Source organism: Blennius ocellaris, assembly GCF_963422515.1.
Source record: "Blennius ocellaris genome assembly, chromosome: 14".
NCBI classification, from domain to species: Eukaryota; Metazoa; Chordata; class Actinopteri; order Blenniiformes; family Blenniidae; genus Blennius; species Blennius ocellaris.
This window is the reverse complement of record NC_137663.1, coordinates 2,863,543-2,877,865: the sequence shown is the minus strand read 5'-3', so window position 1 is coordinate 2,877,865 and position 14,323 is coordinate 2,863,543.

The following is a 14,323-nucleotide window of genomic DNA, read 5'->3' as shown; positions in this document are numbered from 1 at the left end:
CAATGTTTTGAAAACAATGTAGTCAGCATGATGGGCCACGAGTTGGTGCCATTTCTTTGAGTAATGAAACCACACACACACACATAGCAGAGAACAACAGGCTCTAAACATTAACAACAGGAGAACACGGACATTCTAGTGGACAGACCACCAAGTTGGATTGTTATTATGGTGACTGTCAAACTAAAACTACCAAGTTGGATTGTTATTATGGTGACTGTCAAAATAAAACCACCAAGTTGGATTGTTATTATGGTGACTGTCAAACTAAAACTACCAAGTTGGATTGTTATTATGGTGACTGTCAAACTAAAACTACCAAGTTGGATTGTTATTATGGTGACTGTCAAAATAAAACCACCAAGTTGGATTGTTATTATGGTGACTGTCAAAATAAAACCACCAAGTTGGATTGTTATTATGGTGACTGTCAAACTAAAACTACCAAGTTGGATTGTTATTATGGTGACTGTCAAAATAAAACCACCAAGTTGGATTGTTATTATGGTGACTGTCAAAATAAAACCACCAAGTTGGATTGTTATTATGGTGACTGTCAAACTAAAACTACCAAGTTGGATTGTTATTATGGTGACTGTCAAAATAAAACTACCAAGTTGAATTGTTTTTATGGTGACTGTCAAACTAAAACTACCAAGTTGAATTGTTATTATGGTGACTGTCAAACTAAAACTACCAAGTTGAATTGTTATTATGGTGACTGTCAAACTAAAACTACCAAGTTGAATTGTTATTATGGTGACTGTCAAAATAAAACCACCAAGTTGGATTGTTATTATGGTGACTGTCAAACTAAAACTACCAAGTTGAATTGTTATTATGGTGACTGTCAAACTAAAACTACCAAGTTGAATTGTTGTTATGGTGACTGTCAAAATAAAACTACCAAGTTGAATTGTTATTATGGTGACTGTCAAACTAAAACTACCAAGTTGAATTGTTGTTATGGTGACTGTCAAAATAAAACTACCAAGTTGAATTGTTATTATGGTGACTGTCAAAATAAAACCACCAAGTTGGATTGTTATTATGGTGACTGTCAAACTAAAACTACCAAGTTGAATTGTTATTATGGTGACTGTCAAACTAAAACTACCAAGTTGAATTGTTATTATGGTGACTGTCAAACTAAAACTACCAAGTTGAATTGTTGTTATGGTGACTGTCAAAATAAAACCACCAAGTTGGATTGTTATTATGGTGACTGTCAAACTAAAACTACCAAGTTGGATTGTTATTATGGTGACTGTCAAAATAAAACTACCAAGTTGGATTGTTATTATGGTGACTGTCAAACTAAAACCACCAAGTTGGATTGTTATTATGGTGACTGTCAAACTAAAACTACCAAGTTGAATTGTTATTATGGTGACTGTCAAACTAAAAGTACCAAGTTGAATTGTTATTATGGTGACTGTCAAACTAAAACTACCAAGTTGAATTGTTATTATGGTGACTGTCAAACTAAAACTACCAAGTTGAATTGTTATTATGGTGACTGTCAAACTAAAACTACCAAGTTGAATTGTTATTATGGTGACTGTCAAAATAAAACCACCAAGTTGGATTGTTATTATGGTGACTGTCAAAATAAAACCACCAAGTTGGATTGTTATTATGGTGACTGTCAAAATAAAACCACCAAGTTGGATTGTTATTATGGTGACTGTCAAAATAAAACCACCAAGTTGGATTGTTATTATGGTGACTGTCAAAATAAAACCACCAAGTTGGATTGTTATTATGGTGACTGTCAAACTAAAACTACCAAGTTGAATTGTTATTATGGTGACTGTCAAACTAAAACTACCAAGTTGAATTGTTGTTATGGTGACTGTCAAAATAAAACTACCAAGTTGAATTGTTATTATGGTGACTGTCAAACTAAAACTACCAAGTTGAATTGTTGTTATGGTGACTGTCAAAATAAAACTACCAAGTTGAATTGTTATTATGGTAACTGTCAAAATAAAACTGCCAAGTTGAATTGTTATTATGGTAACTGTCAAAATAAAACTGCCAAGTTGAATTGTTATTATGGTAACTGTCAAAATAAAACTGCCAAGTTGGATTGTTATTATGGTGACTGTCAAACTAAAACTACCAAGTTGAATTGTTATTATGGTGACTGTCAAACTAAAACTACCAAGTTGGATTGTTATTATGGTGACTGTCAAAATAAAACTACCAAGTTGAATTGTTATTATGGTAACTGTCAAAATAAAACTGCCAAGTTGGATTGTTATTATGGTGACTGTCAAACTAAAACTACCAAGTTGGATTGTTATTATGGTGACTGTCAAACTAAAACTACCAAGTTGGATTGTTATTATGGTAACTGTCAAACTAAAACTACCAAGTTGAATTGTTATTATGGTGACTGTCAAACTAAAACCACCAAGTTGAATTGTTATTATGGTGACTGTCAAACTAAAACTACCAAGTTGAATTGTTATTATGGTGACTGTCAAACTAAAACTACCAAGTTGAATTGTTATTATGGTGACTGTCAAACTAAAACTACCAAGTTGAATTGTTATTATGGTGACTGTCAAACTAAAACTACCAAGTTGAATTGTTATTATGGTGACTGTCAAACTAAAACTACCAAGTTGAATTGTTATTATGGTGACTGTCAAACTAAAACTACCAAGTTGAATTGTTATTATGGTGACTGTCAAACTAAAACTACCAAGTTGAATTGTTATTATGGTGACTGTCAAACTAAAACCACCAAGTTGGATTGTTATTATGGTGACTGTCAAACTAAAACCACCAAGTTGGATTGTTATTATGGTGACTGTCAAACTAAAACTACCAAGTTGAATTGTTATTATGGTAACTGTCAAACTAAAACTACCAAGTTGAATTGTTATTATGGTGACTGTCAAACTAAAACCACCAAGTTGAATTGTTATTATGGTGACTGTCAAACTAAAACCACCAAGTTGAATTGTTATTATGGTGACTGTCAAACTAAAACTACCAAGTTGAATTGTTATTATGGTGACTGTCAAACTAAAACTACCAAGTTGAATTGTTATTATGGTGACTGTCAAACTAAAACTACCAAGTTGAATTGTTATTATGGTGACTGTCAAACTAAAACTACCAAGTTGAATTGTTATTATGGTGACTGTCAAACTAAAACTACCAAGTTGAATTGTTATTATGGTGACTGTCAAACTAAAACTACCAAGTTGAATTGTTATTATGGTGACTGTCAAAATAAAACTACCAAGTTGAATTGTTATTATGGTGACTGTCAAACTAAAACTACCAAGTTGAATTGTTATTATGGTGACTGTCAAACTAAAACTACCAAGTTGAATTGTTATTATGGTGACTGTCAAAATAAAACTACCAAGTTGAATTGTTATTATGGTGACTGTCAAACTAAAACTACCAAGTTGAATTGTTATTATGGTGACTGTCAAACTAAAACCACCAAGTTGGATTGTTATTATGGTGACTGTCAAACTAAAACCACCAAGTTGGATTGTTATTATGGTGACTGTCAAACTAAAACTACCAAGTTGAATTGTTATTATGGTAACTGTCAAACTAAAACTACCAAGTTGAATTGTTATTATGGTGACTGTCAAACTAAAACCACCAAGTTGAATTGTTATTATGGTGACTGTCAAACTAAAACCACCAAGTTGAATTGTTATTATGGTGACTGTCAAACTAAAACTACCAAGTTGAATTGTTATTATGGTGACTGTCAAACTAAAACTACCAAGTTGAATTGTTATTATGGTGACTGTCAAACTAAAACTACCAAGTTGAATTGTTATTATGGTGACTGTCAAACTAAAACTACCAAGTTGAATTGTTATTATGGTAACTGTCAAACTAAAACTACCAAGTTGAATTGTTATTATGGTGACTGTCAAACTAAAACTACCAAGTTGAATTGTTATTATGGTGACTGTCAAACTAAAACTACCAAGTTGAATTGTTATTATGGTGACTGTCAAAATAAAACTGCCAAGTTGAATTGTTATTATGGTAACTGTCAAAATAAAACTGCCAAGTTGAATTGTTATTATGGTAACTGTCAAAATAAAACTGCCAAGTTGAATTGTTATTATGGTAACTGTCAAAATAAAACTACCAAGTTGAATTGTTATTATGGTAACTGTCAAAATAAAACTACCAAGTTGAATTGTTATTATGGTGACTGTCAAACTAAAACTACCAAGTTGAATTGTTATTATGGTGACTGTCAAACTAAAACTACCAAGTTGAATTGTTATTATGGTGACTGTCAAACTAAAACTACCAAGTTGAATTGTTATTATGGTCACTGTCAAACTAAAACTACCAAGTTGAATTGTTATTATGGTGACTGTCAAAATAAAACTGCCAAGTTGAATTGTTATTATGGTAACTGTCAAAATAAAACTGCCAAGTTGAATTGTTATTATGGTAACTGTCAAAATAAAACTGCCAAGTTGAATTGTTATTATGGTAACTGTCAAAATAAAACTACCAAGTTGAATTGTTATTATGGTGACTGTCAAAATAAAACTGCCAAGTTGAATTGTTATTATGGTAACTGTCAAAATAAAACTGCCAAGTTGAATTGTTATTATGGTAACTGTCAAAATAAAACTGCCAAGTTGAATTGTTATTATGGTAACTGTCAAAATAAAACTACCAAGTTGAATTGTTATTATGGTAACTGTCAAAATAAAACTGCCAAGTTGAATTGTTATTATGGTAACTGTCAAAATAAAACTGCCAAGTTGAATTGTTATTACAGTGACTGTCAAACTAAAACTACCAAGTTGAATTGTTATTATGGTGACTGTCAAACTAAAACTACCAAGTTGGATTGTTATTATGGTGACTGTCAAACTAAAACTACCAAGTTGGATTGTTATTATGGTGACTGTCAAAATAAAACTACCAAGTTGAATTGTTATTATGGTAACTGTCAAAATAAAACTGCCAAGTTGGATTGTTATTATGGTGACTGTCAAACTAAAACTACCAAGTTGAATTGTTATTATGGTGACTGTCAAACTAAAACTACCAAGTTGAATTGTTATTATGGTGACTGTCAAACTAAAACTACCAAGTTGAATTGTTATTACAGTGACTGTCAAACTAAAACTACCAAGTTGAATTGTTATTATGGTGACTGTCAAACTAAAACTACCAAGTTGAATTGTTATTATGGTGACTGTCAAACTAAAACTACCAAGTTGAATTGTTGTTATGGTGACTGTCAAAATAAAACTACCAAGTTGAATTGTTATTATGGTAACTGTCAAAATAAAACTGCCAATTTGGATTGTTGTTATGGTGACTGTCAAAATAAAACTACCAAGTTGAATTGTTATTATGGTAACTGTCAAAATAAAACTGCCAATTTGGATTGTTGTTATGGTGACTGTCAAAATAAAACTACCAAGTTGAATTGTTATTATGGTAACTGTCAAAATAAAACTACCATTGGTTTTATACCAATGACACTCTGGAGGAATCGTTGATCTTATTGTCCATTTACTGAGCATGTGCACAACTACTAGTTACTACGGATGTGGTGCTCATGCACAACAACGATGTTTTCCCCTGTTTCCATGGAGACAGAGTTGGAGCATTTTCAAAAAGTTTTCAGTGACTTCCCAAAATGCTTTTGCGTTTTTCAATTGAAGACATTGTCACCCTTGATCCTTGACCCACATCAGCGCCCTAATTTCCCCAAGAACGATTATTTTATTATTTTTAATTTTACACAATGAGTGTGACCTTTTAAAACCAAGCTCGACTGACTGAATCTGTTGCGCATCGAGCAGTAAAATGGACTTTTCTCTTGGTGTTTATTTGGCTTGTAGCACACTGACAGTTCAAGGCAGAGCTACTCAACTGATAGTTTCTTAATCTGAGTGTTTGCTCTCATTGGTTTGTTTTTCTGTGTGTTTTAATGTCACAGTGTGAGCATTCACAATGTGTCAAGAGGGGGGACATTGTGACTCTACGGGGATCTTTGTTTCTTTTGATAATACATTTTTTGAATTGGTTTGTTTTTTCATGATCAGTGTTTTTATCTTTAAAAATGTCTTGAACTGTCCATCCTGTTTTTTAGTGCAATGGAAATAAACTTTTACCTTAAAACACGTAGCTTAAAGAAGCGTCTGGCTTCACCCATTGTCGTGTGCAAATTGACCTCCAATAAACAATAGTTGGCTAAAAAGCTTCCTCTATAAGTTGGCAGATTTATGAGCCTTAAACAGCATTTGTATCGCCGGATGGAACTTGTAGCACACATTTTAGCAGTGTTTACCAAAGGAAGCTTCTTTTATTTATGAGTCTGTTGCTAATTTAAAAATTTTTGTCCCCACCCATTTTATTTAATATTTGACATAGTGCATCTTCACAAGCCATTTGAAAAGAATTAGGCCTTAAATAATTGTCAGTGTGAAAGCTGGCCTTTTGTTTCCCTTCCTGAAAGCGACTCGGTCATCGTACCAGATAAATGAAAAGCTCCATCATCACAGCTTCAGCCAAACAAGCACAAAGACAACAAAAAGAGGTATTAATTATTAAGTAATTTCACTAAAGACTTTGAAAACTATTCCAAGGGCTGCAATGACACCAGATGCCACCAAATGGGATTCAAAGGAGTCTTTAATTTATATCCTCCCCCTCCTCTCTGCCTCCTCCTCTACATCCAGTTGACATCATTTGCTCGGAGGCCAAATCTACATGCTCGCACGCTTCAAAGTGCACGACAAGAAAAGGGATCCCTCTTTACTCAAATTTCCTCATTGGCCTCCTCGTGAAAGCTCTGCTGCTTTGTTCTCTCTGGCCCGTGATGAAAGTCTCTTCATTCTCTGCTTATTTTCCAAGGATATGAAGGCTTATCTAACACTGTTGCTTTCCTCCGGACCCATCTGTAATGGCCGGGCCAGATTGGGCAGTGTCACTATCTTTCTGTCTGCGTCCTTGTTGGGAGCAAGTGGAGCAAATCATTTGTCCTGAAGACTGTAGTCCGCCGTCAAATTAAGGCCCGTGAGGAATCATGCTGACACGTTTAACTCCGGCTAAAGCCGAGTGCGAGCAGACGTCTTCGTTCAGACGTCTTCGTTCAGACGTCTTCGTTCAGACGTCTTCGTTCAGACGGCATCTCTTCCGGTCAGGCGTCGCCTCGACATGAGCACAGGGCGGCATGAGCGTGGTGTGATGGATAATCTGAGCTGTCAGCACCGTGTGGGTCTAATGACTGAGTCATTAAGTTCAGATGAAGCTACATCAGGGAGTGGGAGGAAGATGCTTTATAATCTGCATGTTGGAGGTGGAAGATGCTCTATAATCTGGATGTTAGAGGAGGAAGATGCTCTATAATCTGGATGTTAGAGGAGGACGATGCTCTGTAATCTGATATTAGAGGAATAGAGGATGCTCTATAATCTGGATGTTAGAGGAGGACGATGCTCTGTAATCTGATATTAGAGGAATAGAGGATGCTCTATAATCTGGATGTTAGAGGAGGCCGATGCTCTGTAATCTGATATTAGAGGAATAGAGGATGCTCTATAATCTGGATGTTAGAGGAGGACGATGTTCTATAATCTGGATGTTAGAGGAGGAAGGTGCTCTATAATCTGGATGTTAGAGGAGGAAGGTGCTCTATAATCTGATGTTAGAGGAGGAAGGTGCTCTATAATCTGATGTTAGAGGAGGAAGATGCTCTATAATCTGGATGTTAGAGGAGGAAGGTGCTCTATAATCTGATGTTAGAGGAGGAAGGTGCTCTATAATCTGATGTTAGAGGAGGAAGGTGCTCTATAATCTGGATGTTAGAGGAGGAAGGTGCTCTGTAATCTGGATGTTAGAGGAGGAAGGTGCTCTATAATATGGATGTTAGAGGAGGAAGGTGCTCTATAATATGGATGTTAGAGGAGGAAGATGCTCTATAATCTGGATGTTAGAGGAGGAAGGTGCTCTATAATCTGATGTTAGAGGAGGAAGGTGCTCTGTAATCTGGATGTTAGAGGAGGAAGGTGCTCTGTAATCTGGATGTTAGAGGAGAAGGGGTGCTCTATAATCTGGATGTTAGAGGAGGAAGGTGCTCTATAATCTGGATGTTAGAGGAGGAGGGTGCTCTATAATCTGGATGTTAGAGGAGGAAGGTGCTCTATAATCTGGATGTTAGAGGAGGAAGGTGCTCTATAATCTGGATGTTAGAGGAGGAAGGTGCTCTGTAATCTGATGTTAGAGGAGGAAGGTGCTCTATAATCTGATGTTAGAGGAGGAAGGTGCTCTATAATCTGGATGTTAGAGGAGGAAGGTGCTCTATAATCTGATGTTAGAGGAGGAAGGTGCTCTATAATCTGATGTTAGAGGAGGAAGATGCTCTATAATCTGGATGTTAGAGGAGGAAGGTGCTCTATAATCTGGATGTTAGAGGAGGAAGGTGCTCTATAATCTGGATGTTAGAGGAGGAAGATGCTCTATAATCTGGATGTTAGAGGAGGAAGGTGCTCTATAATCTGGATGTTAGAGGAGGAAGGTGCTCTATAATCTGGATGTTAGAGGAGGAAGATGCTCTATAATCTGGATGTTAGAGGAGGAAGGTGCTCTATAATCTGATGTTAGAGGAGGAAGGTGCTCTATAATCTGGATGTTAGAGGAGGAAGGTGCTCTATAATCTGATGTTAGAGGAGGAAGGTGCTCTATAATCTGATGTTAGAGGAGGAAGATGCTCTATAATATGGATGTTAGAGGAGGAAGGTGCTCTATAATCTGGATGTTAGAGGAGGAAGGTGCTCTATAATCTGGATGTTAGAGGAGGAAGATGCTCTATAATCTGGATGTTAGAGGAGGAAGGTGCTCTATAATCTGGATGTTAGAGGAGGAAGATGCTCTATAATCTGGATGTTAGAGGAGGAAGGTGCTCTATAATCTATCCCTCCCATTCTTATAAAGTTCCCAAAACCCCCTGGAGGAGCTTTTCTTCACATCACAGAACGTTTGGTTGGAGTTTGAGTTGATCAGAGTTCTGAGTGACTCTGTGACCTCTGGACAGAAGTTTGTGGCCATGGGTCAAGAACTCAATTCCTGATTGTGAAAGAATTTTACACAAATGTCAAATAGAGTAAAATATTGAAGTGGTGACGATTTATGAGGTGAAAAGCCAAATGTGCATTGACATCATTACATCCCACAAAAAACACTCTTCCGGCCATTATTCAGAGACGTGACGGGAACAGGAGCAGGATTGGAACCATATTTCACTTTATGTCAGACACTGAGTCGGTGATTCTAATCCTCACTCCAAATTGTAATGATGATGATGTTGCAGAGCCTTAGTGCTGTCACATTGAGTCTGTGTGTGTGTGTGTGTGTGTGTGTGTGTGTGTGTGTGTGTGTGTGTGTGTGTGTGTGTGTGTGTGTGTGTGTGTGTGTGTGTGTGTGTGTGTGTGTGTGTGTGTGTGTGTGTGTGTGTGTGTGTGTGTTGGGGGGAGGTCGGTATGGGGATGGGTGTATACCCATCGAGATCAGGGGGTGGGTAGGCAGGATGGGATATAGGGCTCCTGGGCCTGGGGGGTTGGGTTGGGGGTGGTGGTGGGGGGGCCAGCCCCGGTGTGGCGGGCTTCGCCGCTGGGATCGGGGGGGCTCCCTGCCCGCTCGACCTGGGGGCCCTGCTCCGGTGTGTGTGTGTGTGTGTGTGCACGCTCGGGTACTTCTCTACCTTGTGGTGAAAGACTTGTTGTGACCGACTGTCAGAGTTTAGATTGACTAATGAATTAATTCAGAATATAATGATATAAGTCAATGGAATGCTCCCAGAAAGTCAATCAGTACGTTTTGAGATGATGGATCTTCGGGTTCTGAGTTTTGGCGACGTTCCATCACGTTACTGTAGAAAGTGTTGCTCTCTCTGGCCTCACTTAGGCTACATCCACACAACGAGAAAAGCGATCTTTTTTCTTGCCAGCCTTTTCCAAAAAACCTCCGTCCATACCTCACTGTGAATATACCTCAACACGAGGCTTCAGTGCATGTAGTACACATGCCAGGCCTTTTGGGGTGTTATGACTCCAACACACCAAAAACGCAGAAGAAGACTTAGCGCATAGATCTTTAGAAGTAGGTCCTGCTCATAAACCTCTATATAACTCTAGTTCTATAGGTCTGTGGCTGCACTCGTCTTGCTGCTAGCGTCAGTAGCTTCTGCAGCTCCACCGGAGCTTGTAGTCATTCCTGATTGTTGTGGTTATTAGATGACATTGTGGACCACGGTGGGGGGAGAGGGGGCCGATTACCTCGTCTTTTTTTCCACGGATGATCGTTTTTGCCGACTTTGCCGTCCACAACCCAGGAGGTTGGACGGGGCAAGCCAGCGTTTTAAAGTGTCCCCACTCTGGGACCTGTGTTGAAAAAAAACAACCTCTTTTCACACTTCTAAAACCACCTCATGTGGATGACAAGCCAAAAACAGCACGTTCACCATTTTCATGGTGTGGACGGCCCCTCAGATTGGCTGAAATGAAAGCAGCACTCACTGGATTACAACATTTTGGCTATAGTCAGAGTGGATCAGCTGTGCAAACACACTCTGGCAAATGCAAATAATTACTACAAATGAACAAAGAATTAAACTTTTTTTTCCCCCACAGAACTGTACTTGTTAACGAAAGGCATTTGTTTTGCACATAACCATCGATTACCTAATCCCTAATGGTTCCTGCCGCAGTTATAAAATACTTTTTCACAATCCAGAGAATTTATTGCCGCCTGAAAAGCCATTAACTACCAAAGCTGAGTCTTGTTCAACCTTTATTTCCCTTTGTTTGCGGCGATCACATTGATTATGCTAAAACTGCAGCGCGTCTCCACCCAATCACACATCCTGTGTTTCTGTGAGTTACACTCTGGGTGTAGTAACGTATATTCAAATAGCTGTGATTTAATAGTGTTCCTAACAGATGTAGCCTGATTCAACACATTTGTGGTTTTGTCACGTTTTGCCTCCTACCTGTTTCTGCTCTGCTTATATAGGATGCGGTACATAAATATGTTGAAGCCTCCTGCTTAAAACCAGAAAACGCACGGTCTGTATTCATGCTGAAAATCCAGACCAATCGAGCCTTCGTCCTTCTTACTCGGCCTCTGCGCCTTAAAGTTCCTCCACCAGAATCCACAGGGGAAGAATGAAAACCTATAGAAGCCAGTTTTAGTTGTTGATGTAGATCTCTAGTACATTGTCAATACTTTTCAGAAGGAAACTCATCATGACACTCATACAAACACACATTTCCATCATTTAAATTTCACAGAACATACTCGGGTTTGTTGACATTTTAGCGTCACGGAAACGTCTGTTTTTAGACTTCGCACTGAAAAAAACGACTAACAATGAGTTCCACAACATTTCAGACTATTCTTGTGGCTTGAAGACACTTTCTGTGAGAAACTCTGGATTTTTTTTTTTAGCTGAATTTGTCAAGTGTTGATATCTTAGCTTGAGCTGCCGCGACGCCATCCTTGATTTCCCAGAAACCCTTGTGGCAGGTTTCTGAAGACAACATCAGTCAGGAAACATAAACAGTTTTAAGACTATGAATTCTGGTTTGTTTGTAAACAAATCGACTTTGGTGTGATGGTGTGATTAAGTTCTCCGTACTACCACCCTCACTCATTTGTCACCGGGATAAATCACCCCAGTAACTGACTCTGAATGCTTAACCTGCTCAGACCAAGTCATGTTCTCCATAACAAGTCAGAGCTTTGCCTCCTGACCAATCGGATCTCTTGGAAAATGACCTGCCCCTTCTTAAATGATGGTGATTGGTGCATGGGTTCAGGGCTGAGCTGTCGCAGAGAGGAGGAGATCAATTAATTCAGAACAATCTTTTTAACATAAAATAAATCCTGGTCACGGAGGCGTTGAAGGATGTTTTTGTTCTTGACTTGTTCCAAGTCTGTTTTTATCCACGAGGGTTGATGTGGAATAATGAGGTTAATGATCTCGCCTGACAGAAATGCAGAAACATGAATTCATGGAACGCAGAAGTACTCATGCTATCGCGGTGATTAATTAATATTCCAACACAAAACACACTCAAACAGGAGAAACTGCCTCAAAACCACCAGATGGAAAATCAAAACAAAAAGAAGAGCAGTCAGAAGTTCATCCTGACATGTTTCTGCTGTAATGAAGTGAAAGTGAGTGATCTCAGTGCCATCTGTTTATATTGTTGATCAATTAGTATTGTATAATCTCACAAAATCACGCATTAACAAGTCAGGAATGTTGTGGCTTTGCAGAGTTTCACCGTATGTCTGATTGGTCAGACGCTGCAAGCTCCGCCCCTATTCATGTGAACTTGCACACATAGGTCTGGTTGAACCGGCGAGTTGAGAACCTGCTTGGTCGTAACGGAGCTCAGGAAACACAGGGATCCTGGATATGTTCATCATGGTTTGTAATACTGGCCTCTGGACTTGGTCGTGACTCATTGTCTGCCGTTTCCATGAAAACTTGCTGAATTCCAAGCGTGTGACTGTGTGCCCCTAATGGACGGGAATCGGATTCTTTTTTTCAAGTAACGAATAAAGGAAGGGATTACTTTTGCAAAAACAGTCATTTGATTACCACTACTTTCCTGCCAGCAGGCCGTGTTACTGAACTGAATTAGTCTAGTGAGCCTCTCTTGACGATGACGTGTCAGCAGCACAACGTCAGAGTAAACTCAACCTGCAGGACCTGCAGCGTTCAACGTTCACAAATACCGACATAACATGACTAAAACATTACTGTCCACTTTGTACTCTGCTTGGGAAGAAAACTTCTATCTACTGTGAAAAAATTCCACCTCAAATCCAAGTGTGCAGCGAGAAAGCAGCACAGGAAGTGAAACTCAGTGAGAAAACTCCAAGGAGCCAACGGGGGTCACAGTTTAGGACTGGTGACCTGCAGGTCCTCTATCAAACTACATGTGTGGAATTAATGAAACCTGCTGGAGTCAAACTGTGTGCTTGAGGTCAAATATCCAATTCGTCTCATCGTTAGAGGTGCGCTCATATACTCTCACTGCAAATGTGACCAAAAACAAATTGTGTTTTTTTTTCAATTGTGCATTGTGACAAGTGTCTCTGAAAACAGAGGCAAGGATGACGGGATCCGCCGTGCACGGCTGGATAATAGAGTGACAAATCAAAGCTGATGTAACGACACCGTGGGGATGACAAAGTGACAAAAACATTCGTCTGTGGCATCAACCTCCAAGCTCAGAGCATCTGGGAGCAAACAGAGCCGTGTTTGTTCTGAGCCGCTCGGTACCGTGCGGCAGTTCGCTCACGGTCCCGCATTTGCTCCCGAAGTCCTCGTCTGTGCGACGACATGTGGTCTGAGGCACGGCGGCGAGCTGCGGCTCTGCAGCCTGACCCGGCTGCTTCCGCCACGTCACGTGGAAAGAAACAGTTTTCATCTTCAAAATACTTGAGTTGATAAATGTTTCACTAAAATCAGAGAATGCTTCAATAAGTCGGTAAGTTAGTCATTAATGAATTAAATGAGAGAAAAGGCTCAAATAAAATAGATTCATTCAATGTATATGGACTTGTTTACACTTGATATGGAGAGAAATGAGCAAACAACAATAAAGGTTCCCCTGAAATAAGCAAAAAGGCTCAATCACACTTTACACAACAATGTTTTCTAGAACTTCTTAATAATTATTATCTTTAGTTAAGAAAGATACAAAAAGATGCAATATCACCAATTATTATTTTATTTTGGCATAAAGTTGTAGGGAATTATTTGTATTAAAGATAATACAGTTTTACTGTCTAAAATGTGTAACTTGTATTTAAATGTTTTCATTCTTGAATATTAAAGTAACATATCAAAAATTAGAGATGCATTAATGTCATTTGGTTTTATACATGGACTCAGTATTCTAAGACTTTTGGTCTCACCTTTTTAAACTAAACTAAATAAAAAAGTTTCATTCATAGTGTCGTCGCTACAATTAAGAGATATTTTATTACATTTTTACATTTTGTAGCTATTTTTAGATATTTTTTTCTATTTTTTTCATGATTGTCATGCTTAAAGCATTTTAGACATCTTATTTATTTTATGTTTTTTAGCTTTTGTTTTCCCTTTTTCTTTTCTTTTTTTCTTTTTCTTTTTCTTTGGTTCACTTTCCCCCCTTTTTTATTTTTTCCCATTTTGTCCTTCCCTTTAATTGATCAAATTGTTCATTTCTGCCATTTCCTCACTACTTTCTCCATTTTAAAGCATTTTTCTCTTTTTATTTCTTTAAAAAAAGAAAGC